Source organism: Erpetoichthys calabaricus, chromosome 1 (genome assembly GCF_900747795.2).
Source record: "Erpetoichthys calabaricus chromosome 1, fErpCal1.3, whole genome shotgun sequence".
In the NCBI taxonomy this organism is placed as follows: domain Eukaryota; kingdom Metazoa; phylum Chordata; class Cladistia; order Polypteriformes; family Polypteridae; genus Erpetoichthys; species Erpetoichthys calabaricus.
Window position 1 is genome coordinate 186,949,463 of NC_041394.2, and position 24,510 is coordinate 186,973,972.

At 38.8% G+C, this 24,510-nt stretch overlaps 1 protein-coding gene across 1 annotated transcript in view; it reads left to right on the forward strand.

Annotated features, from left to right (window-relative positions):
- The first annotated feature begins 482 nt into the window (after positions 1–482).
- The window catches only part of cracr2aa (calcium release activated channel regulator 2Aa), a 236,686-nt gene continuing 212,658 nt past the window's right edge, over positions 483–24,510 (forward strand). The window contains exon 1 of the mRNA XM_051922934.1: positions 483–730. The gene's annotated coding sequence lies outside the window, so the exon portion shown is untranslated. The remainder of the gene's footprint in view (positions 731–24,510) is intronic.

The following is a 24,510-nucleotide window of genomic DNA, read 5'->3' on the forward strand; positions in this document are numbered from 1 at the left end:
CCTTCATATACATGGTTCTTTTATGTGACGTCGCTCTGAAGAACCACGTACCTTTATTTTTAAGAGTGTAGCCAGCCGATTAAATAGCTGTGAATAAGCAGTTAATTTCAGCCTCGTGCTTTATTAGTTGAAGAATAAGCCATTTACTGGTGCTGAACTGCGCTGTCAAGTCGATCTCCGTATTTCACCTGCAACAGTGGCTGCACTGCTCTGCTCGTGAATACCGTCCCTAGGTTCCCAGAGCGACTTTATTACGGTGCTTAAATTGGATTTGAAGTTTTTAGAACCACTAACATAAACAGGATGACGCGCCTTGATAATAGCTGAGTACTTGAATAACGTGTGCTGTAAATCCACGATGAAGAGATGTCGAATATTCCTCACTTTACCTACCAGATGCGGAAGTCAAAGTTGTCTCAGTTACCATAGAGATGGCGAGCACTACGTAGTCAGAGTCCCGCCCAGACATTACTTTAGACTCGATGGCAGTTCAGTTTCCTCTCCTCCACCTGTTTGCCTTAAGAAGACACGAGCTTTTTTTTTTCTATGTTCAATCCAGCATTGTAGCACAGACTTGGACAGCTGAGCACTAATGGCTCATCACACACCCGCAGCAGGAGTTTAACTAACTTCTTCAAGTCGAGGATTTGTTTCCTTTACCATTCTCCTGTTCCCGTCTGACACATCTCTTCGAAAAGTTGTAGTGGTTGTGCTGTAGAAAAAAACTAAGGTAAGAAAAGTATATTTTATACGAAAAACGTTTCTCTGATTTAATCAGTTCAGGAACCAGTGGAAATAAGGAAGCAAACGCTCCGGGATGTTGAGCGAGTCCCGCAGCGGGATAGCTGAAAATCGCTTAAGCTCCAGGAAGTTTAGAACTGGGGACGAAGTGAGGCGTGCTTTTTTGCCAAAACAGAAATGTGATTAAACTTAAATAAGCAAATGAAAACAAGGGCACATCATGTAATCACTCGATCGGCACCAGCTTGCTCCTTTGCAAACGTGACAACTTCAATGCGTTTACATGTAGCAGGTGCGGTTTACCCCTAAGTTTATCTCGTAAGGGTCATGCTGCGGTCCGCGTTGATCAAATTCATATAAACGCCAATCATACTCTCTGGATTATCGTATGCATGAAAAGTGTGCAGGTGGATTAATTTTCTTATTAACAACATTAGTATGTTGGAGGAGATGTGCAAGAAATGTTTAATAGAAATACACGTCTTCGCCAACCCGCAGTCAGTTCAAGCCAGCATGCTATGAGGCGATTGCCGATTCGCAAAATAAACAAAAGGGATTGGATTTTTACAGCGCAAATATGCCAGTTTTCCTGTTTGACTAGAACCAATGCTGCTGATTCACCTCTGGCAGGTTGTCACTCGTTGGCGGGCTGCTGCTGCTGCACTCTTACCATTTTGTGTACAGAAAGTCTGTTTAGTATTTTGGAAATAAATGCTGATAATGCGCTCACTTATTGTAAAGGCATTAGTGTATTTAGTCTAGTTAAGTCTCTTGTCAGTTAGTTTTGCTTCTACAACTGTCTCGCTTATAATTTACAGAGTTTTAAAAAGCCGATTCTGTACAGAGTAGGCAGACTGACGTTAACATAGGGATCGTCGTAGCAGAGCGCGAGTTGCGAAGTAGTTAAAAAAATGCACCACGCTGAAAGTTAGAAGTTGTCTATCTGTCAACTATTTCTTTTCATCTTTTTTAAGTTATGTCCATTTCAGCTTACTGATCGGTGCTTATTTCATAAAGCGCACGTTCAGTACCGCGATGTTAGCGTTGGAAGGCAAGATTTAAAGGGACATATTGTGTAGGCATAATAACGTGGTGGCAGAAAGCAATAAAAAAAGACAAATCTGAGAGTAGCATGGTGGTGCAAAGTATCGCTGTTTCGAACCCCGCTGGGTTGCAGTGTCTTGCAATGCGCCAGTATTTTGGTTTTATGCCCACATTTTAACAGATTGGGTTAATTTGCGATTCCAAGTTAACTGCAATTTGAGGCGAGACCAGCGCTGGACTGTATCTTCTCTTGTTGCCAATGCAGCTAGGAAAGGCTCAGACCCACTACAAGCATAAAAACTGGATTAAGTGAATTACAGAATAAGATGAGATGTGTGGCAAAATGGTCACATTTACATAGATTGTTTCAAGATGTATTACCTCCAACAGGAATGTTTTGCATTTTTTGTTATATACTGTATTATCATGTCTTGGTATTGAGAATTTGAGAATGGTGAGAATTTAAAATGCATGTTTAAATAGAAAAAAAAATCTTTGAAATGTTTTCTAACCTGCTTGTCCAGTTCAGGGTCACAAGGTGTCATTGTCTGCCTGGATGGGACCGGTTAATCTATCACACACAATTTTATGAGTGATAAAAACTCAGTGAAGGCATGTGGAGAACTTGCTGACTCCGCACAAGTGGGATTCAAAGCCAACACTTGGGAGCTATGAAGTGGCAGACCATTATGCCAGTGTTCTGGGTTGGTGGTCTGTGAGGAGTTGCGCCACTAAGATAGGCATCACCTCCACAACTCCACGTGAACTGGATAGGTGGGCAAAAAAGTGGATGGATGGAAAAGTTGTCTTTCTATATATAATAAAGTTGTCTGTTGTGTGCTGGGTTCCCCTAAGCAATCTTATTGGTCAGTTTCACTGGGGTTGCTCAGTCAAACTCAACTGAGACAGGAAGTTCCAGGCAAGAAAAGGTGTAGGAGGAATGCTGAGAGTCACCTTTAAACTCGAGAAATATTTGCAAGAATACAGCTGATGTTTTCACAGTGGGTAAAGGGGAGTCCATCTACCATTGGTGGCAGTTAGAAAGTGACAGGAGGAGAGCAAGGGACCTTGAAAATGACAGAGTTTAAGGTGTAGGCTTTACAGGGACACAACTGACAGAGGATGTTCCAGCTAACACAGGATGACACACAGGATGATACTTAAGAAAGGCGTAGGATGAACACTGAGAGTACATGTAAGGCAAAAAATTTCAAATATTTTTAAATTTATTCTGTTTACAGTCTTTGACAGGTAATTTAGCTTGTTCATTGTAAATTAGAAACAGAATGGGAGATTTTTTATAAGTATTCACCCAGGATGTGGTGTAGCCATTTGAGTTGAATGGTTGACTGAAGCCTACCAGTTTGCAATTAAATTCTTTCACATGATTTTGCCTTAACTCCACTTACCTGTTGGAAGTTCCGCAGTGGTTTAGTCCAGCAATTTAAAACTACATCAAAAAGATAAAGGAACATTTGTAATATTGAAGCAAAAAGGTTACTGAAAAGCACCAGTCAGTGGAAAGGAGGAGAAGTTTAACAAGGCATTGAAAATCCCCAAAATCATAAACAAGATCTGCTATAAAAATGGAGAAGTATGAAAGAACTATGAGTCTTTGTCAAACAAGGTCACTTCTTAAATTGAACACCCAGATAAGAAGCATACTGGTCAGTAAGGTCACTTTAATAACACTAAAAAGAAAAAAAAATAGTCTCCAATAATTGAGGTAGAAAAAGCAGTGCTTGTGAGTTGTTGGGGAAAACCAGCTCCACTTTCATCTCAACTACGGTTTGTGTCCCTAGAACAGCAGAATTGAATATCATGCTAGGAACACCATCTCTAGGAGTCATCGTATAGTATTGTCACATGTGGAGTACTGTACATTTATATATGGCTGATGCAGAATTACAGTATTATAGATTGCTTAAAACTGAAATCCTACACATGTAAGAAGTTGAAAATTTCTGTTGGACATTGGTCTCATTCAAGTAAGATGACAAAGAAAATTGCTGTATTCAAGGAGTAATGTTGATAGAGACTTTCAGGACTCAAAATACTTAGTATATGGGTGGACTTTATGCCAGTTTTTCTTAACAAATACTGATGTAGTGGTTGCCAGTTCCATTTCAGCCCCTGACTCACTGCATGGTCCTGAACAAATCACTTAATTTGCCTGTGCTGCAATTGTACAAAATATATGTAAGCAGTAAAACTGTTGTGACCTGCCTTAGGTTGCTCTTCATTATATTTTATCAGTTTACAATAGTTGTACAACGTTCTGTTATTAAATAGTGAGATCAGTGGTGCTTTGGTTTCAGGAGTCACCTGAAGTCAATTCCAAACCTCGCTAATCCAAGTTAGGGTGGTATTTGCGGGAAAAACCTGTCCTGGCAGCAGGAGTTGCACCATTCTATCAGTGGGCCTATTCATTAGCACACTCACAAGGTCCTATTTTGGAATTGCCAGTTTACCTAACCTGCACGCTTTTGAGCATGTAGGAGGAAAGCACATACAAACATGGGGTACCATGCAGACTCCACATAGACAATGTCTGAGTGTGGGAGTTGAACCCAGCGCACTGAATTCTTGCTACTCCAGCACTACCCACCGTGCCTCCATGCTTCCCCAAGAAGGGCACTCGTATGGAATTAAGTAGGCCTTCTCTAAGTCTGGAGATTGTTTTGAGGATGGTTCTGGAAGTTAACCCTTAAAGGTGTGGGGGGCATTACAAAGCCCATTGAGTATACAGACAGAGGACTGCTTTTAAGATGGTGGAAGAGAAAATTAACTAGCTGCTTAACTGGGCTTCTTTACCACATATTTCTGTTTCCTTCCCTTTTTTTAAGCTTAGTGGGATCACCCCTGAATTGTATTTTAAGTTAATAAATTTGTTATACAATATATATAAAAGTTATTTTAGTTTCCTCCTTGAAGTGAAAAACCCAAACACAAATTCTGAAGATTTTTTATTCTTTTGTCTGTAAGTCCATATATTACTGGATGCAAAACGGCTGTATTATGCTTGCCAAAACTTCTTAAAAATGTCAATTCTATTAATTTGTTGTGATATACTTTTTCTCATTCTATGGTTCACAAAAAAGAAGGTATTGAATTGTAGCAGGGGTTGCTTCCCGGGTCCTCCCTGCGTGGAGTTTGCATGTTCTCCCCGTGTCTACGTGGGTTTCCTCTGGGTACTCTGGTTTCCTCCCACAGTCCAAAGACATGCAAGTTAGGTGGATTGGCGATTCTAAATTGTCCCTAGTATGTGCTTGGTGTGTGGGTGTGCACTGCGGTGGGGTGTTGTTTCCTGCCTTGCGCCCTGTGTTGGCTAGGATTGGCTCCAGCAGATCCCCGTGACCTTGTACTTAGGATATAGTGGGTTGGATAATGGATGGATGGATGGATGAATTGTAGTATCTGGTAAAATTTAGCACTACAAGGCCTGGTGTTCAGGTTTTGTTCTTGTCTTGCTACTGCTGTAAGCTTTGAATCTTCTCCTATACTCTGTAAGGCAGGTTTAGAAAATTAAATATTAGAAGCATTCAAAATAAAATATATTTACACTTTTTAATTGTTTTAGCAGGGGAAGTTTATTTGCTGCTTCACATATCAGCATCCTGGGTTTGAATCCCATGTCTAGTTTTTGTCTCTGTGCAGTTTGCATGTTCTCTTCATGTTTGTCTTTACTTTGCTCCGGATACTTCACTTTGTCTCTCTCATGCATGAACATGTGTTGTTTAGATACACTGGCAACTGTAAATTAGCCCTGTATGAGTGTGAGTGACCCCTACAATGGACTAACAGCCTGCCCAATGTTGTTTCCTGTTGTGGGCCAATTCCTGCTGGTATAGGCCCCCTCTCCCCATGATGCTGAATTGGATTAAACCGGTCTAGGACTATGATATAGCAATATGAGTTATTATCAATGTATTGCATATGTGGGTTTCTTTTAGTTGTAGATAAAATTCACAAGTGCTCAGCAAGTGAGGCACCAAAAGAATAAGGTGGGTTTTGTTCAGCCTGATGTGTACAAAGATACAATAAACTTTTTTTTTCATCTGTGTCTGGCTTGTGAGCATAAACAACACAGATCATCAGTGTGTTTCCCTTGTTAAAAGTGAATTAGATATTTGGAAGTTTATGGGTGATTACATTTTCATATGTTGTAGTTCATCACAAACACGATTTCTTCCACCTCTGTGTGCACTCTGTTGCAGTCTAGATCTATAATACAAAGCTTATTGGGGGCCATAGGGTTATTTGTAGCACATTTGCCCTTTTGAAAGTGACTTGTTCATTTAAAGGGAAAAGGAGAAGTACGGTAAGAAACCCACATTTATCTTGGACTGTTATTTTATTGGCTTCTTTTCTTGACAGTTTTAGAAGCTAATCAACTTCCGCCCATGCCCAGTTGCACAAAGGTTTACTCAAGACATGAGGCCACTTCTTCCCCTATTTTTTTTTAATATGAGAACACAGTAAACGATTACGTGTGTAGGTTTGATTTAACAAAATTAATAATATGTAAAAATATGCACCTGACCTTGGATATAAACTAATCTGAAAGAATGACTAAATTAAATGACTAAAGCAATAGTGATGGAAATGTATGCTTTAGTGCGGCATTCATGTCTTGTTATAATAATAATAAAATTAACTTGTATAGTTAATGTAGAATACAAATATTGCAGAAATACTTTTTATGATATGTATTGACAGGCAAAGTGACTGGTTTTATTGTAGATTTCTTTGTGAACTGCACTATAATGAATATGGATTTAACTGATTGCGATTACTTATGATTTGGTGCTTCTTCTCTTTTACCTTTTGCCTTTGTGTTGGTGTACTACTGATTTGGAAGTTGATATAGAAGAAATGCCAGCAAAGTAGGTAAATGCTAGTCTAATGAGACCAAAGAGAGATCCCTGGCTTCCTTGCAGAAAAATGCCATTATGTAATTAAAGCTTCAGCCTGAACAAAAACATTGTCAACACAAAGTGGAAGGCGGGGTGCGTCCCATTTAATCTGATGCATGTATTCACACACATTCCTTGTGTGAGCTCATCCAACTGTATGCTTTTTCAAAACAGAAAAATAATAATAAAAAAAAAAAAACACCTGCTTCAGGAGCCTCCAGTTTAACAGGTTGTACATTGCAGCAAGACACTTGATCAACTGTGCTGATGTCTGGCTGAAGCTTTGGTGGAAAGATGAAACATTGATACTCATTTGAACCCAGCATGGACTGGGCGACACTGGTGCTTTATTTATTTGAATGAACATATATCTTTCAAAGATGAAGGTAATATTGGTGTAACACAAAATACTTAATAAAATATACATCAGTTCTGCATTAGATTCATTTACAAGTGCTGGCATACCAGACTAGGAAAGCTGAAAGCATATTTGCTTTCTTTTAAAAATCTGCCCATTACTTTTTATTCTATCACATTGTATTTAGAAGTAGAGTCCTTATACTCCTTCCCAGTCATACAGTGCCTATAAAAAGTATTCATCCCCTTGGAAATTTTCACATTTTATTGTTACACAACATTGAATCACCATGGATTTGATATGGCTGTTTTCGACACTGACCAACAGAAAAAAGACTCCTCAATTTCAAAGTTAGAGAAGATGTCTGTAAAGTAATGTAAATCAGTTCCAAATATTAAACACAGAAGTGATCCTATAAGTTTTTACCACATTAATAGGATACACTTAAATTATCACTAGTGAATCAAATTGGATTTAGAAGACATATAATTAGGTCAGTGGAGATCATCTGCCTGTAATGAAGGGGTTTCAATTGACTGTAGTATAAATGCCCATGTATCTGGAAGGTGCAGCTTGTGCTGAGTCAGTATCATGTCCTAACACACACAATGAAGACAAAAGAACACTCCAGGCAACTCTATGAAAAGGTGATTGAAAAGTAATTGAATATCCACTGGAGTTCAGTTAAATCAAACCTTAAGAAATGGAAAGAGTATGGTACCACTGGAAATCTGCCTAGAGCAGGATGACCAGAAAAGCTGACTGATCAGGCAAGAAGACAACTATTGAGGTCTGCCACCAAGAGATCTATGATAACTGTGAAGTAGTTACAAGCAGTAGTGGCTGAGATTGGATAGACATCAAGTGTTGCCTGGGTGGTTCACAAGCTGCAGCTGTATGAGGAGTGGCAAAGAGCAATAAATCCACAGTAAAAAAATGTATAGTTTACTGGAGGGCACATGGGAAACTCTAAAGTCAGCAGGTCTGATGTGGCTAAAATTGAGCTTTTTGACCAGGATAAATACCATATTACATGCATCATCAAACATGTGCCATCCCCACCATTGTGATTTTACTGTATATAACAGTAAAATGTGAAAACTTTAAAGGTGGTGAAAGCGGTTTACAAGAAGTATATGTGCATGAAAATGGCATGCTGCTGGACTTGATAAGGACTTAATAAGGCAAGTACTAGAGAGGTGACCAGCGACAACCAGGTGAAGAACAACAAAATGTAAGTGAAGGCCTGGAACCAGGCCTTTGGAAATACTGAACAGTTTGTCAGAGACTAAAAGAAATTGGAGACCTTCATTGCTGCTCTACAAGCTGAGTGCAACAGGCCCTGATGATTACGATGACTTTATGATAAAAACACCCAGACACAAATGGGAGCAGACTAGATTTTCTTTATTTATTTTTTGTATCTTAATGTTAATTGTCAGGAGAAAAAGTAAATAAAAAAAGTTTTGAATATAACTGTATAATTGTTCTAAAACTTAAAATGAATGAACTCAAATCAAACACAGTTTGTGGGTGCAGAATTTGTTCTTTATCAAAGATTTTGTTTTGATGCCACTCACTGCTTGCTAAGTCTTCACTTGAAAGCTCTGCCCAGGTTTTGCTGGACAGTTACACAAATTGCAGTTTTCTTATAATTATGGTATCATGATACTGACATCAACAAGTGTTTTTAAATGCCAATGTCACAATACTGTGTTTTAATTGTGTGGATTTTTCTAGCCATCCATTCATATTTGAGCTCCCTTTCTCAATCACATACTCTCAAGGAACTGCAGGCTAACTCTGGACAACACACTGCAAAAACCCACTTTTTGGGTTTTAGGTTTTTCTCAAACACACATGTACACTGGGACAATTAAAAGTGTACAGTAAACCTAATACCAAGTCTTTAATTGAGGGATTGATGGAAGGAAGGTTGGGCACTGGAGCAAACACACATGAAAAGGGGAGAACATGATGATACCACACACAGGATAGGAATCACACTAGGGTCAAAGTTGGTAATAATCTAATATGTCACTACGTTGCTCAGTAATTTGTTGGGTTATACTCCTTATTGCTAAAATGTTGTGACACTGGGCAGGACAGTGGCGTAGAGGTTAGTACCTCTGCCTCACAAATACAGCATACCCCACCTGCTCATTGTCTGTGTGGAGTCTGCACATCCTCAATGTGTCTACATGGGATTTTCTCCTGGTTCTGGTTTTTAACCCACTTCTCCAAAAATAGGGGTGACAATTCCAAATGGGCTCAGTGTGGGAGTTTGTGTGTATGTGTGAGTTGACTGTGCAATGGACTGGCACCCTGTTCAGAGTTATTTTCTACATTGAATGTCATGCTACAGCGATTGTTTCTAGTACTGTGGCCTGAATTGAGTATATTTAAGAAGGGATAGATAACTTTAGTTTCATGTAAAAACTGAGTGTCCTTATGAAAAATGCTGCACATACTCTCTCTGACACATTAACACTGAATACTTTCAGCCAACAAATTCTTCAGCAGAAGTGGGTCCTAAAATGATACTGGGGCTCCTTTATACCAACAGCAATACATCTGCATAATGCCGCACTGGGACTGAGACAGCTAAGTTGGAACTTTTCTTTCTTTTGAATTTTCTTGCCTTATGGCTTTTCTTGTGTGTGTTCAAACCGAAGTGTTTGTGTACATTTATTTATTTTATGAGCTTCTGTGAATAGCCAAATTTCCCCCTGGGGACAAATAAAGTTTTATCTGTCTAATTTAGATTTCTGTGCTGTGTCCTTTCTGTGTCAGACACCTTGTGATTTTAAATGCCTAATAGACTTTTTTGTTATAAAAAATACAGTCGCTCTGCAGCAACATACCGAACACAAAGGAACACTGTAACATGAAACTGGAGGAAAAATACTACTAACATGACAGGAGAGCTATTGGGCCAGGGACACATGTGAACAAAGATAGAGTTGATATCCTGGGAAACTCCACCTGGCATTTTCCCAGGTCAAGACCCAGTGTGATTCCTAGGAGTCTACTGTCAGATCTTTGTGTGTGTCAAAAGCTGTAAAATTAGAGGGTTAAACGCACAGGTCATCTTCTCAGCTTTATATAAGGTGCACTGATGACCCATTTCTAACAAACTCGAATGATGGGATTACACTGAGTATGGAATTTAATTTTGAAAGGTTAACAAAAATGTCTGAATAAGGGAGATCCTGTTTAACCTGAGTAGCAAACTATTATGCAACTTCTGGGAGCAATAAAGTATGTGGTAGTGTATAACCATATTACAAAGGTTCTGAATGCACGTTTTAATAGTATGATTATAATCAAACTGAAAAATCTGTGCTTCTCAGTAGTCGCTAACCTTTATTGCAATCCCGTTTATTCTTTCTCATCCTGGGAAAGTCGTGCTTGAATGTTATGAACCCAAAAAATGGCAACACTGTGTTGTTCTAGGTAGCCTGGACAGGCTAATTTTACTTCATTCCTGGTATAGCTAGCATTTTGTGTTTTCCTCAGTAAAAAAAAAAATTCATCTTTCTTAATTTATTACAACATAGTCTTTAGAACCCACCATATAGTTTTCTGTACGTGGATTATAATAGTTGTGAAGGTTGGGTGAGACTTTGAACAGTTTAATTGGAGCCATTTGTAAAATCTATATTGTATTGCTGCCTTGTAGTAAAATACCTTGAAATATAGTGTTGATACCTGAAACTAGAATTAGCATTGTAAGTCTTCGAAAAATATATTTTAATCTTTTGTATAGTTTAGTTTCAGGAACTTGTACAGATAATTTTTTTTATAACAATTTTAATTTTATATAGCAGCTTATGTAGTTGGCATGATTATACAGAAATTGTGAATCAATCAATGGAATTTTACTTTTATCCTGTCCAAGGCTGGTTCATATCTTATGTCCATTGCTACTAGCATAGGCATCAACTTCAAGTACCCTAAGCCGGTTAAGTGGGTTGAAAAATACAAGTGTTATGGATTGATTAATGCGCTTCTGTTTTTATTGATAACATGTTTTACATTCACTGTTGAACTAATAAAGCAATGGTCTTTCTTCTTTATTATTTAGATGGGACGGATGCTCCCAGAAAACCACTTTTTATATCTTATAGCATTATGCTAGCCCATAAACATACCAATGCACACCTTGAAACAAACAGCAGAAGAAAAAATACTACAACCACAGCTCTGAAGGCAGCCCAACAACATTATCACAGTCCCTGGAACAACAGGATCATGTGCCATTTTCTTCTCTGTAGCTCTACTATTTGCTCTTCGACTGTATTTTGGTAACTTGGTTAAAATAAAAGGTCCAAAGGCTGATTGACTTGGTCACTTTAGACAAGACAACACTCAGATTTGCTTGGCAGATGCCTTTTATCCAAAGCAACTTACTAAAGAGGTAAACAATTGAGTATTATCAGGCTAGGGCCTGTTTGTTCAGCAAGTGTAGTAGGACAGGTAACAAAAGTTGATTGCCACAAGTGAAGAGACTAATAGCTAATCATTTACAATCCTAGATTACAATCAATACCACAATTAAATTTAAGCAACAAATTAACTAACAATATAAAATATCAGAGTAGATGGGTCTTTAATTGCTTCTTAAGTACATTGATGAAGTCGGCAGTTCCAATGGAGGTGGGTAGCCCATTCCACCAACTTGGAGCTACACAGGGCAAGAGTCTAGATTGAAACTTGATACCATGCAGAGGCGGCATTACTAGACACTGTTCCCAAGCAGACCTGAGTGGGCGAGCAGGCATATAGCACTTCACCAGTGTCTCCTTATACTTGGGTGCTGTAATAAGTGTGTATGTGTAATATGTCTCTGTGCTCTGTACAAATATAATTTTATAAATCTACTTTTTTTCTACTCACATGCACAGTGGACACAGAATTAGCACATGGGCTCATCATTCAGAACTGCTAGGCAAGCATTTTAAGACTAGACAAGTTAGGGACAACTGAAAAATGGGCAGTCAGACTGATGACCATTGTTATACTATTTCTTTGTGTCAAACTCAACATGAAACTATATCTTCTTTGCCTTGTTTAGATTGGCATGATTCACCTAAGTGGGGGCCTGCACATGAAGAAAGAGTATACAATACAATACAATACAGTTTATTTTTGTATAGCTCAAAATCACACAGGAAGTGCCGCAATGGGCTTTAACAAGCCCTGCCTGTATAAAGCCTCGGAACATTACCTGGCATACCTTTGAAACCGACATACAGATGGAAGGTAACGTCATCCGATCCGGAAAATCCTTCCAACGCAGCAACGAAAATGGCAGACTCTATACATCGGTTCCCCACTCCCGAACTAGGTTCTTGTCATGGCTTCCTTCATCTGTTGTGCAATGTAAGCTGTCATTAAAGAAAGCCAAGTTATTTCTCCTATGTGATTTCTTACTGCCATATCACTAAGGGAGGGGTATTGCCGTTTTATATTATATCTATATAATTTCAGGTTATGTAACATGCCGCAATTATAAAAGAACTTATTTCAACAAGGGAGCTAACGCCCCCTGCTGGATACAGGTGCTGAATCATTGATTACTCTGTAGGCAAGCATCGGGGATTTTAACTTAATGTGTTCTTCTACAGGGTGCCAATGTAGTGACCTGAAGAGAGGAGTGACATGTGCCCATTTTGGCTGGTTAAATACAAGATGGGCCGCTGCATTCTGGATCATCTTCTGCAGGTTGATAGCACATGCAGGCACTCCTGCAAGGAATGAGTTGCTATAGTCTAGATGCGACAAGACCAAAGCCTGAACCAGAAATTGTGTTGCATGCTTTGTCAGATAAGGTCTGATCTAGCGGATGTTGTACCTGCATGAATGAGAAACGGTAGAAGTGTGGTCAGAAATAGCTGCTCATCAGTCAGCACACCAAGGTTGAAAACTGACCTGGCAGGTGTTAGTGACAGTGCGCCATACTGTACAGAGATGGGGAGGTGAACAGACTGGCTGACCAGGATCACAAGAAGCTCTGTTTTTGCCAGGTTGAGACGTAGATGGTGGTCCTTCATCCAGGTTGAGATATCAGCAAGACAAGTAGAGACACTAGCTGACACCTTGTTGTCCTCTGCAGGGAACAACAGATACAGCTGTGTATCATCAGCATAGCACTGATAATAGAACCCATGGGATTGGATGATGGAGCCCAGCAAGGTGGTGTACAGAGGAAAAAAGCAGATAATTCAACACTGATCCTTGGAACACCCTTGTGCATGACTGGTGTACCTTTGACAACTCCCCTCTCAAGAACACACTTGTAGGATCTGCCCAAGATGTAGGACTTGGAGAGCAGTCTCAGTGATGCCAGTGTTAGCGAGAGTGGCAAAAAGGATGTCATGGTTCTGTCTCAAAGGCAAAAAAGATATCTAGCAGGATCAGGACCGATGACATGTTGGTAGCTCTAGCAAGTCGTAGCTGGTTGACCACAGTCAATAGAGCTGTATCAGTTGAGTGGTTACTCTTGAAGGTGTACTAGTTGGTATCGAGCAGTTCATTCTGTACAAGGAAGTAAGAGACCTGATAAATGATACAATCATATGTCCTATTTCTTACCTCACCTTTTCATCTCCATGACTATAAAAGTTCTTGGCTATGTGAAAGATTTTGTGCCTGACTTGTTGTAATCTTGTTTTCTAGTTTTATGTTTGAAAAGGCCTTGTTTCACAGCTTGTACCTTATAGTCTCACTACAAGCTAAAATACTTTTATATGTATTTACAGGACACCAGTCCATCGATGGCCCATTTCTGCATACACCCACACTTGCACTCACACAAGGCCAGTTTGGAATCACCAGTTAACCTTACATGCAAGGCTTTGGTGATGTGGGAGAAAAGGCAGGGGGAAAATATGCAAACTGCACACAGACAACACTCAGGGATGGGGTTTGAACCCTAAATGTCTTGCCCGTGAAGGACCAGGGCTAACCTCTGCACTACCGGGTCATCCTATCAGTAAAATATTTAAATGTACAGTAGCTTAAAAAATTGCACATGCCTGCATAACAAATTTTAAATTTCAGTCACATACTAATTACTGATTATTTGCCGCACACTCAATGCTTTAGCACATTGTTGCTTTCTTTATTAATTATTTTCCTCCAGTGGCAGATAAATGTCACATGTGCAGAGCACTTTTTTATGTTGGTACAGTATATCGTATGAATGCTAAACACATCACATCATAAATTATTAATTTAAAATAATATATACTGGAATGTAGTTCTACTACATGCCCATATAATGTGTGTTTTCATTTTGTTCTTCAGTATAAAATGAACCCTTTGACTGCCTTTCTTGTGCAGTTTTCCTGAGATGTAATAGACCATTTACAGTATCTCAAACTAAGCCAAATAACCTGGGTTTGCATTTTTATATCAAGAGAATCACTACCTAGTTACAGTACTTCCTTCAAACACACCTCATATGTGTTTTATGTATAAAAGAGGTGGAGGCTTTATTTTTATATGATCATAACAATTTGTTCTCTAAAGTACATACAGTACAGATACTGTAACCAATCCTTTGAATTGCTCCAGTGTCATTTTTTACTAAGAAGTTTCTGAAAATGACCACCTGTCATGTAACCTATTAATTTGCAATTTACATATGTTGATTCTGTTAATAAGGCTTCCACTAAAATTATCTAAAATTAAGTGAAACAAAGTCATACAATTTTACATACTTATTTGTTGGCATTTTGGGGAGATACAGTATACAGTACCTTTATCTTTATCTAAGGTTATAAAGAACCATGTTGGAGTTGTATAATATATGAAATTTTTATTTTTTCAGTCTTGAAAAATCTTGAAGCTTAGAGAATATAAAAAGCAGTATTTAGCATGACACAGTTCTAGTGAGTGGCTGTTAGAGGATTACCATACCAATAATGTGGTCCAATCAAAAACTCGAAAGATGCCAACTGAATTTGCCAGTATGCTCAATTGTTAATTTATCTTTGCTAGTAAATCATACTACCAATTGTGTGCCAGTGGTTGAGGGTGAAAGGTCTGTCTCTGTGCCTGAACATTGGAATGTATTGGGGATTTAAAACCCTTACAGAACACTAGCTATATCCATGTAATCCCTTTTTGGCATGAAAGGTGACTTGGAGACAACCTTTTGCCTAATAGCTTGCACCACTTTTTAGTCAAAGGCTAGGCACACCAAACTGTGGAACACTGTTGCTTTGTAGTTGGACAGTTTAGTCAAAACATATGCCCACAACTAAAAACTGTGGTGCATGTGAGCAAGACCATGTCGTCTTAAAACCAGATACTAAATTGAGAACCATGCCTGGTTGGTTTACAAAGGTTATAAGTGTTAAGGTGTTCTGTTTAGGTAATACAGAATAGGAATTCTCTTAATGGTGTGAGAAATGGACTAGGGAAATAATAGAGTATAAAACTGAGTGAAAGAGTAGATCATTTAGATTGAAATGTAGAACCTATGATGAGTAGGGCAATATAAATGGTGGAAGTATTAGAGAGTAGAGGTATAGATTTACTTTGTCTGCTGTAAACAAGGTGGAAGTTAGTGAGTGCTGGGGAGGTAGGGAATGTTTTTAAATGGTATTATTGTGGATCACAGAATAGAAGAAGTGGGGTTCAAGTCAAGAGGAAAAAACACATAATGGAAGTTAAGAGGATTTGAGAAAGATTAGTTAACATAGTATTATTGATAGTGGGAAATGAAGTGGAAAATTGTAATATGCACCTCAGATGTGATGTCGAGAAAAAAGTGAGGAGGTAAGGGTTGGAAAGATGGTAATAATAGTGGGAACAGATATGAATGGGAGAGTGGAAGAATAGTGTGATGAATATGAGAATAAAACAAGGTAGATATACAGTAAATTCATAAGAAAGAACAGAGAGAGAATACATTTTGGAAATGCCATAGAGCTTTGGGCTGCTGTGCATGAACACCAGCGTTTGAAAAGCAAAGCAGTATCTGGTATTCTCTGTGAATGGTGGAGTTCAAAGTCAGACACTATAGATTCAATTCTGTTGAGAAGAACTGACTATTTGTACTGAAATGTAAAATATTAGTAAAGGAAGACTGTATTATGTTAACAAACTTGAAGATGAATGGAAGTACAGTATGTCAAAGTGCCATATAAATCTGACGGAGAGCAGTTTAGGAAGTGTATAACAGAGAAATAAAATCAGTTGCGGATTCCTTAGGGAGTATAGGGAAGTTTATTCGGAGAGAAATTAATATATTATGCATAGAAGGAGCAGAGATGGTGGTGGGACGACAAAGTAATGAATTCTGCAAGAGAGTGAGAAGTGAGGGCATTTAAGTACTGGAATATATGGTATTTAATGGGAGCAGAAGAATGGTATAGGAGGACAAAGAGAGAATGAGGTTATTAAAGACAATAGAGGATACATTTGGCAAGACTGAAGTAGGAGAAGGAGTACATTTTATGTGCAGTATATGATAACAAACATCAGAAAACAATAAAAGCAAGTTCTGGAAAGAATCTGTGTAATTAAGGATGAATGTTGAAATGCACTGAGCAAATGTACATTATGAGAATGATATGGAATAACCTGAAATAGTTGGGAAAGGTAGGACAACCAGTGATGGAGGTACAAAAATTGGAAATTGAGAAAGCATTTAGGAAAAAAAGGTAGAAAAGGCACCAGGGGCCTCATGTATAAATGGTGCGTACGCACAAAAATGTTGCATACTCCCGTTTCCATGCTCAAATCACGATGTATAAAACCTAAACTTGGCGTAAAGCCACATACATTTTCACGCTAGCTTAAACCCTGGCGTATGGAAGTTCTCCGCTCGGTTTTGCAAACTGGCGGCACCCAGCGTCAAAGCAGTGTTTTGGTTCCAGTGTGGTTTCCCTTTCTTTTTTAGATCCACATCCCTGACGCGGCTTTATCATATACACTGAAATTAACCGCATATTGTTTATTAGTTTAATGCATCTGATTGTAATTAACCTGTAAAAATATAATGGTCCACGGGATGGCCAAACTGTTCCAAATACCATAGCTACTTTAGCGTTGTTCCTGTCAATGCACCACTCAGAGTATTTATCCTACTGCATCTGAGTGTGGAATCACAGCTCTACAGCAGCTGATCGGAAAGAGAATTATCGGTATACAGCATCAAGCACATGCTGCCTCAGCCATGCACTATTTGAACTGCTCTCATATGACAAACGCTTCAGAGCCTTTCCTGTACAGACCTCGCGGTTCAGAAACAGTTTCATCCCAAGAACTATAAATGCACTCAATTAGTCCATCAAGTGCTCCTTGTAGAACTGTTTGTACTTAGAAGTACAATTGCCTCACTGTAAACTTGCGATACAGTTATAACATTGCACAACCTGAGCCACTTTATAAAGCGTGTATTTACATATGATGGCAATATCATTTTTAACATGAAATGCAGCAAAATATGTTTATTCCATTATACAGATAAAATGTTAACATCATTTAAATAATCTATATTGTTAATAATTAAACATGTGAGGATACAGTGTCTCAACGCTAGCAAGGAGCTGGCGCTCCATTCAGGGTTTGTTCCTGCCTCGTGCTGTATTTTTGCTGGGGCTGGCGTGAAACTGGAATGATAGATGGATAGAATAATTAAACATGTACTACGAAGATATTTCAATGTTCCTTAAATGTTTTGAAGAATCGGCATTCTAAGCTTCCAGATGTCTTAAAATCTGTTACAGAGCTGATTGTGTGGTGATTGGTTACTTGGAGAAAGAAAAGGAAGGACAGGAATTGGGGGTTATTACTTTTGAAAGAGACAGTACTGCTGCAATAAATTATTTCATTGAAGGTCACGCATGGTGCAGCAAGCATCTTGCGGGAGGCAGGAAGAATCTCTGGACGGGGCGCCAGCTCATCACTATCACTGTGCCACCGTGTTACCATGTTTAATAACATGCTTTAACTCCTATCATCATGAAAATGATATCAAGTATACATCTCAGTATTTTAATTATTCAGAGAGCTGTAATATCACAAATGTAATGGATTCTGTTTCATATCAGAGGAAGAGAAAGCTCGTTTAAGAAGCACGTAGTGATTCACATACACAGAGCACATAGTAGAACACATACAAAATAATGCGTTTAATGAACTACTTTAGTTACGATGGTATTTGAGAAACTAGTAAATGAAACGATTTTAAAATGAGGTTTATGATGTTCTACTTTAATGATAAACTACGTGATTAAAGTGGAGATTTCCAGATTAAAGTTGACATTTCAAGCTTTTTTCTCACTGTGTACCTAATTTTTTTTCTTTTCTCTGTACCCTAATAAGCTTTCATATAACTCTTAGATGGTGGGCTACGACTTGCCTTTTCATGGCGACTTTGATATCTGACAACTTCTATTTTATTTCGGGGACTGTGTGACTTTGTGAGCTTAAGCTTTTGAGTTTCTTCAACACTCTATGTCACTCAATCAGCTTCCTTTTGTTGTTTATACCACTGTTTAAACCAACAAATAGTACTTTTTTCCTTTCCTCCACTTGGTATTCACTGAAATTCTTCTATTTTTCCCCATGCTTTTGCCATTGCCTTTTCACAGAATTCTGTGCTTAAGGGCTATTTATATTGATTTGCATATTCAAAGAGGCGTAATTCTGGGAGGAGTTGGGTAGTGGCAGCAGACGTGTGCACGTGCGTTACTTTTCACGCTGACCGGGATTTATGGAGCGGAAGAACGTGGAAGTTGGCAAACGCACAGATTTATGGATCTGGATTTTTTTGTGAGTACGCACATTTCTGCGTTTGTCTGTACGCCATGTTTTAGTGTGAATTCTATGTACGCTGTTATGCATGAGGCCCCTGGACTGCAGGGGTGCTGCTGACTTCATTAATTGATGGAAGTGGTATGGGAAGAAGAAAGATATCTGATTGGAGAAAGAGTGGACTGATAACCATCCTTTTTTTTTTTTTTTTTTTTGAGATGCATGGGAATGTTGGAGTTATCATGGATTAGATCATATGTGTCAAACTCAAGGCCCGCGGGCCACATCCGGCCCGACGTGTAATTATATCCGGCCCACGAGATCATTTTATATATTATTGTTATTAATGGCCCGGCGATATGAAGCGCTGGTAACACAATAAACTACAGATTCCATAATGCAGCGCTTCAGCTGCCGTGCCGAACACTTCCCGCGTTAATCAAGTCTAGCTTATGATGCAGCAAGTTATTGCGAAGCTAGCCCTCGAGATGCCAAAGAGAAAAGTTGATTCTGAAAACAGAGCCTTTAAAAACTGATGGGAGGCTGAGTATATGTTTACTGACATTGCCGGTAAACCCGTGTGTCTCATTTGTGGAGCTAATGTGGCTGTAATTAAAGAATTTAATCTAAGACGGCACTATGAGACAAAACATCAGGATAACCTGAAAGACCTGAATGCAAAGCAGAATATACAGAAAGCAGAAGAGTTAAAGAAGAATCTGACACTTCAGCAGATGTTTTTTACCCGTGCAAAATCGCAAAGTGAAGCTGCTGTGAAAGCAAGTTTTATCGTGGCAGAGGAGATCGCCAAATCAGCCAGGCCATTTCCCGAGGGAGAATTTCTGAAGAGCTGCATGATCAAGGTGTTTGATGTCTTCTGTTCAGACAAAAAGCAGATGCTGGCAAATGTAAGCCTGAGTAGAAATACGATTGCTGATCGAGTTTGTGAGATGGCCACTGATTTAAGAACACAGTTGAGTGAAGGAAGCAAAGACTTTATTGCATACTCTCTTGCTGTGGATGAAAGTACTGACATGACTGTTACTGCACAGCTGGCCATCTTCATCCGTGGAATGGACTCCAATTTGCGCGTTACAGAGGAAATAATGGACATTAACTCGATGCACGGGACAACGACTGGAAAAGACACTTTTGAAAATGTATGTCAAAGTATAACCGACATGAAACTGCCCTGGGACAAACTTATTGCACTTACAACTGATGGAGCACCATCTATGTGTAGTGAAAAAAGTGGACTAGTGGGAAGGATGCGAGTAAAGATGCAGGAGGAGAACTGTACTGGTGAGTTAACGGCATATCACTGCATCATACACCAGGAAGCACTATGTGGCAAAGTCCTGAAGATGGACAATGTAATGAGCACTGTAACACAAACCGTAAACTTTATCCGAGCTAAAGGTTTAAATCACCAGCAATTTCAGTCCTTTATGCGGGAGATAGATTCAGAGTTTGCTGACATTCCTTATCATACAGAGGTGCGTTGGCTAAGTCGGGGAAAAGTTCTTAACAGAGTTTTTGAGCTCAGCAACGAAATCTTTCAGTTCATGGACACTAAAGGAAAAGACTCCACCAATTTTAGGGATGAAAAGTGGAAATGCGAGTTGGCATTTCTGGCTGACATAACAGCTCATCTCAACGCCTTAAACCTCCAGCTCCAGGGACGTGACCGCATGATCACTGACATGTATGACACAGTGAAGACATTTCAAGTGAAGCTGCTTTTATGGGAGACACAAATGCACCAGTGCAACTTGCCCCACTTTCCCTGTTGCCAAGTAATGTTGAACCAAGTCGGCACAACGGTGTTCCCAAATACGCACTTTACTGATAAACTGAGCGCACTGAGTTCGCACGGCGCTTTGGTGACTTTGAAGAACAAAAAAAGAATTTTGAGTTGCTTCGCAACCCATTTGCCATCGATGTGGAAACTGCACCTGTGTAGATTCAGATGGAGCTGATTGAGCTGCAGTGTAATGGCACACTGAAGGCAAAGTATGATACTGCAGGCCCCGCACAGTTTATTCACTCCATTCCCGCAGAAATGCTCCAGCTCCGTCTACATGCGGCTCGAACCTTGTGCATGTTTGGTAGCACATATCTGTGTGAGAAGCTCTTCTCAGTGATGAAGACTAACAAAACAGCACACAGGAGTCGTCTCACTGATGAGCACCTGCAGTCCATCCTGAGAATCTCCACAACACAGAACCTCACACCAAACATAAACAAACTTATTGCCAAAAAAAGATGCCAGGCGTCCAGCTCTGATAAAATGACATAAGAGCAAAGACAACTGAATGATTTGATTTGTTATTGCTGAAAAGCACAAATTTTATTTATATTTCCAGGTTTTGTTATGCAGCATGTTCATATTTTGAATTTGTATAATTTTGACAGGATATATTTTTATGGAGAGCAAAATCTTTTGGGATATTTAAAATTTAAGTTTATTTTTTATATAAAATGACATAAGAGTAAAGAAATTTGAATGTTTGTTCTTTTAACGTTTACTTTATTTCTAACTTGTATAATTTAGACAGGATATATTTTTATGGCACGGTGGCGCAGTGGGTAGCGCTGCTGCCTCGCAGTTGGGAGACCTGGGGACCTGGGTTCGCTTCCCGGGTCCTCCCTGCGTGGAGTTTGCATGTTCTCCCCGTGTCTGTGTGGGTTTCCTCCGGGCGCTCCGGTTTCCTCCCACATTCCAAAGACATGCAGGTTAGGGTGGATTGGCGATTCTAAATTGGCCCTAGTGTGTGCTTGGTGTGTGGGTGTGTTTGTGTGTGTCCTGCGGTGGGTTGGCACCCTGCCCAGGATTGTTTCCTGCCTTGTGCCCTGTGTTGGCTGGGATTGGCTCCAGCAGACCCCCGTGACCCTGTGTTCGGATTCAGCGGGTTGGAAAATGGATGGATGGATATTTTTATGGAGAGCAAAATATTATAAGTTATTTAAGGTTTGAGTTGATTTATTCCGGAATAATATTCCTGTCTGTTTTTATTCATATTTAAAACTTTTAAAACTTAACTTTTTTGAACATAAAGTTTTAAAAGTTTAGTTTTAGTGCGTTCAATAAATGTTTATCCTGTTCGGCTCGCGACTTAAAGTGTGTTTTGGATTTTGGCCCCCTGTGCAATTGAGTTTGACACCCCTGGGTTAGATAATATAACACTTGATGAACATGTTTGGAAGGGTATTACATGATAGATTAGGAAAACCTTTGAGGATAGATGATAAACAGTATAGAATCTTTAAAGGTAAAGGAACAGATGTGTGATGTTTATTAGGCAGCAACTTTAGGGGAACTGGTTAGAAGGAAATGAAAAGTAATGTTGTACATTTATACATTTGGATTGAATATAAATGTTGGGAAGTCATAGGTTATGGTTAGTAGCAGGTTGAGAGTGGAGAGACTGTTTGTGCAAGATTGTAAGTATGGTAGAGAAGTTTAAATACTTGGAGTCAGGTATAACCCGAGAAGTGAAAGTGTGTGAGAGCATAAAGGCAGCGTGGAAGAATGGTAGGATGTGCCAGGGGTGCTATTTAATAAAAGAATGTCAAGTAAAATCAATAACCGTCTATTTAATTAGTGATGCCGCCAGTGTTGATGTATGGTCCAGAGGCATAAGGAATATAGAAACAAAAGGAAAAGAGTCTTGAAGGAACTGAATAAAAATGCTTATATGAAATGTGAGGAATAAAGAATTGAGGCTAATGGCAGGAGTGCTAAAGATAATAGAGGACACTAGAAATGCTAGACTGAGATGATATAAACACATGAGAAGGAGAAATGAGGGAAAGGTGATTATGTGGGTCTCGAAGACCTGTCACAGATAGGGACTATGTGGGGAAATATTGGGGTTTGAAGGGGAGAGATTTGGAGGATAGAGAAAGAAAGAGGAGACTCATCAAGGCAGCTAACCTCTAGCAAAGATATAGCAGCATGTAAGAAGAGCGAAGCAGATGCTCCAATGCTGTTTTTTTTGTTTTTTTAATATACTTGTGAAAATGATTTAGCTGCATTTGGTTACAGTGAAGCCTAAGGTGTGAAAAAGAGTCGGGAGTCCTGAAGTGAGCTGGAGACAACAAACATGTCTACTTTGTTAGCATTAAGTTGTCATATGTATCCTAGTGATTAAGCCCTTTTGTACTTAAGAGTGTTTGTCCTTCTGAAAATACAGAAGCTAATGCCAAGTAGAAGCACAGAAGAAAATCTCACATGTGGGACTTTATCAGGTAATGTGGGGGCTGGAAAACTTTCAGAAGTTTTCTGACAAATAGTAAAGGAATGGGTGGGGGGGGGGGGGATAAAGGCAAGATCAGAGAGTAGGATGTGCTAAAGGCTTAAATAGAGTACACTAGGGAAATAAGAGAATCAGTGTAGTCTTGTACACTTTCTCAGATATTTTTGTATTCTTATGAGAAAATTTAAATAATCTGGAAAAAGTTATGTGTGAAATGTAAATCCTGGAAGTGCTGTTGTCACATAAAATGGAGCCATATCAGCAGTTTATGGCAATTTGGGGGTGAACAACAGCAGTTGAATTTATTTATTTCTGTCTACAAAACCAGAAAAAAAGACTTGTCAAAAAGCAAAGCAAGGCTGGAAAAGAGGACTAAAATGTGGGATGTTATTAAATTAAGTAAGGACAAAAAATAATTCTGTCTTACCTGAATTATATACGGGTTTAGCCTGCAATATTGGATCCTACTTTGATAAATGTTTGTTCAGTGAGGTAATTTATGAGCTTTGCATGTTTACTTGACAGTGGCTTTATTTGATACTTATGCAACATTGGCTGTCACCACCATGACATACCTGGATATATAGGGTTGGTTTGACAGTTATTCATGTTTACTCATATTGCCCTGTGTGAGACCAGTTAGATGACAAAATGTAGGTACTTCTATGTGTTACCTGAGTGGTCTGCGTTAAATGATTTCTCTTGTAAAGCTGATGATGGCATAAGTTGGCTAATAAGAAGTTTGAGTGTTGTTTTTGATAGATGCCTGGAAAGAAAGTGCTGTGAAACTTAAAACCTCTGAGTTTTTGAAGATATTAGCCTGTCATAAAACTACAATAAAAGAGACAGGTTTGAAAATAAACAAACAAAAAAACACTTTCCTTAAATAAAGGTTAAGTTAAATTTTCTTCACAAATGTGGGAAGGCCTAATATTTTCCTGTTTATTTAACCACAAAACTGTGAAGTAGTTTAAAATGTGAAAATACATATTTATTATCATTTGCAAATGCTAAAATTATGCAAGTTATGATTTTTTTCATTTAAAAAGTAAATAAATCCAAAAGAAGATTAAAAGTTTAAGAGGTAAACTAAAAACACAATAAACCTGACTTGTACTTTACAAAAGAACCATCTAGATGAAGGTTCAAGAAAAAAAAGTTTGCTTATTTATATCCATAACAGATTCCATAAATAGCCAAGCATAATAGATAGCAGATTTATTACTTACAGTTGGGGTCCTGATTTTAAAAGGCCTTTTGCTGAATACCATAACATATGCAAAGCTAAGGATTTCTTGATCTGTTGTATCCTGCTAGGTGTAGACTACATGAAATATTTCTGTTTTGTCCAAACATTAGGACCCTTTTCAAAGCATGAAGAGCCATTTTCAAATACAAAGAATCCTTCTCCGAGTTA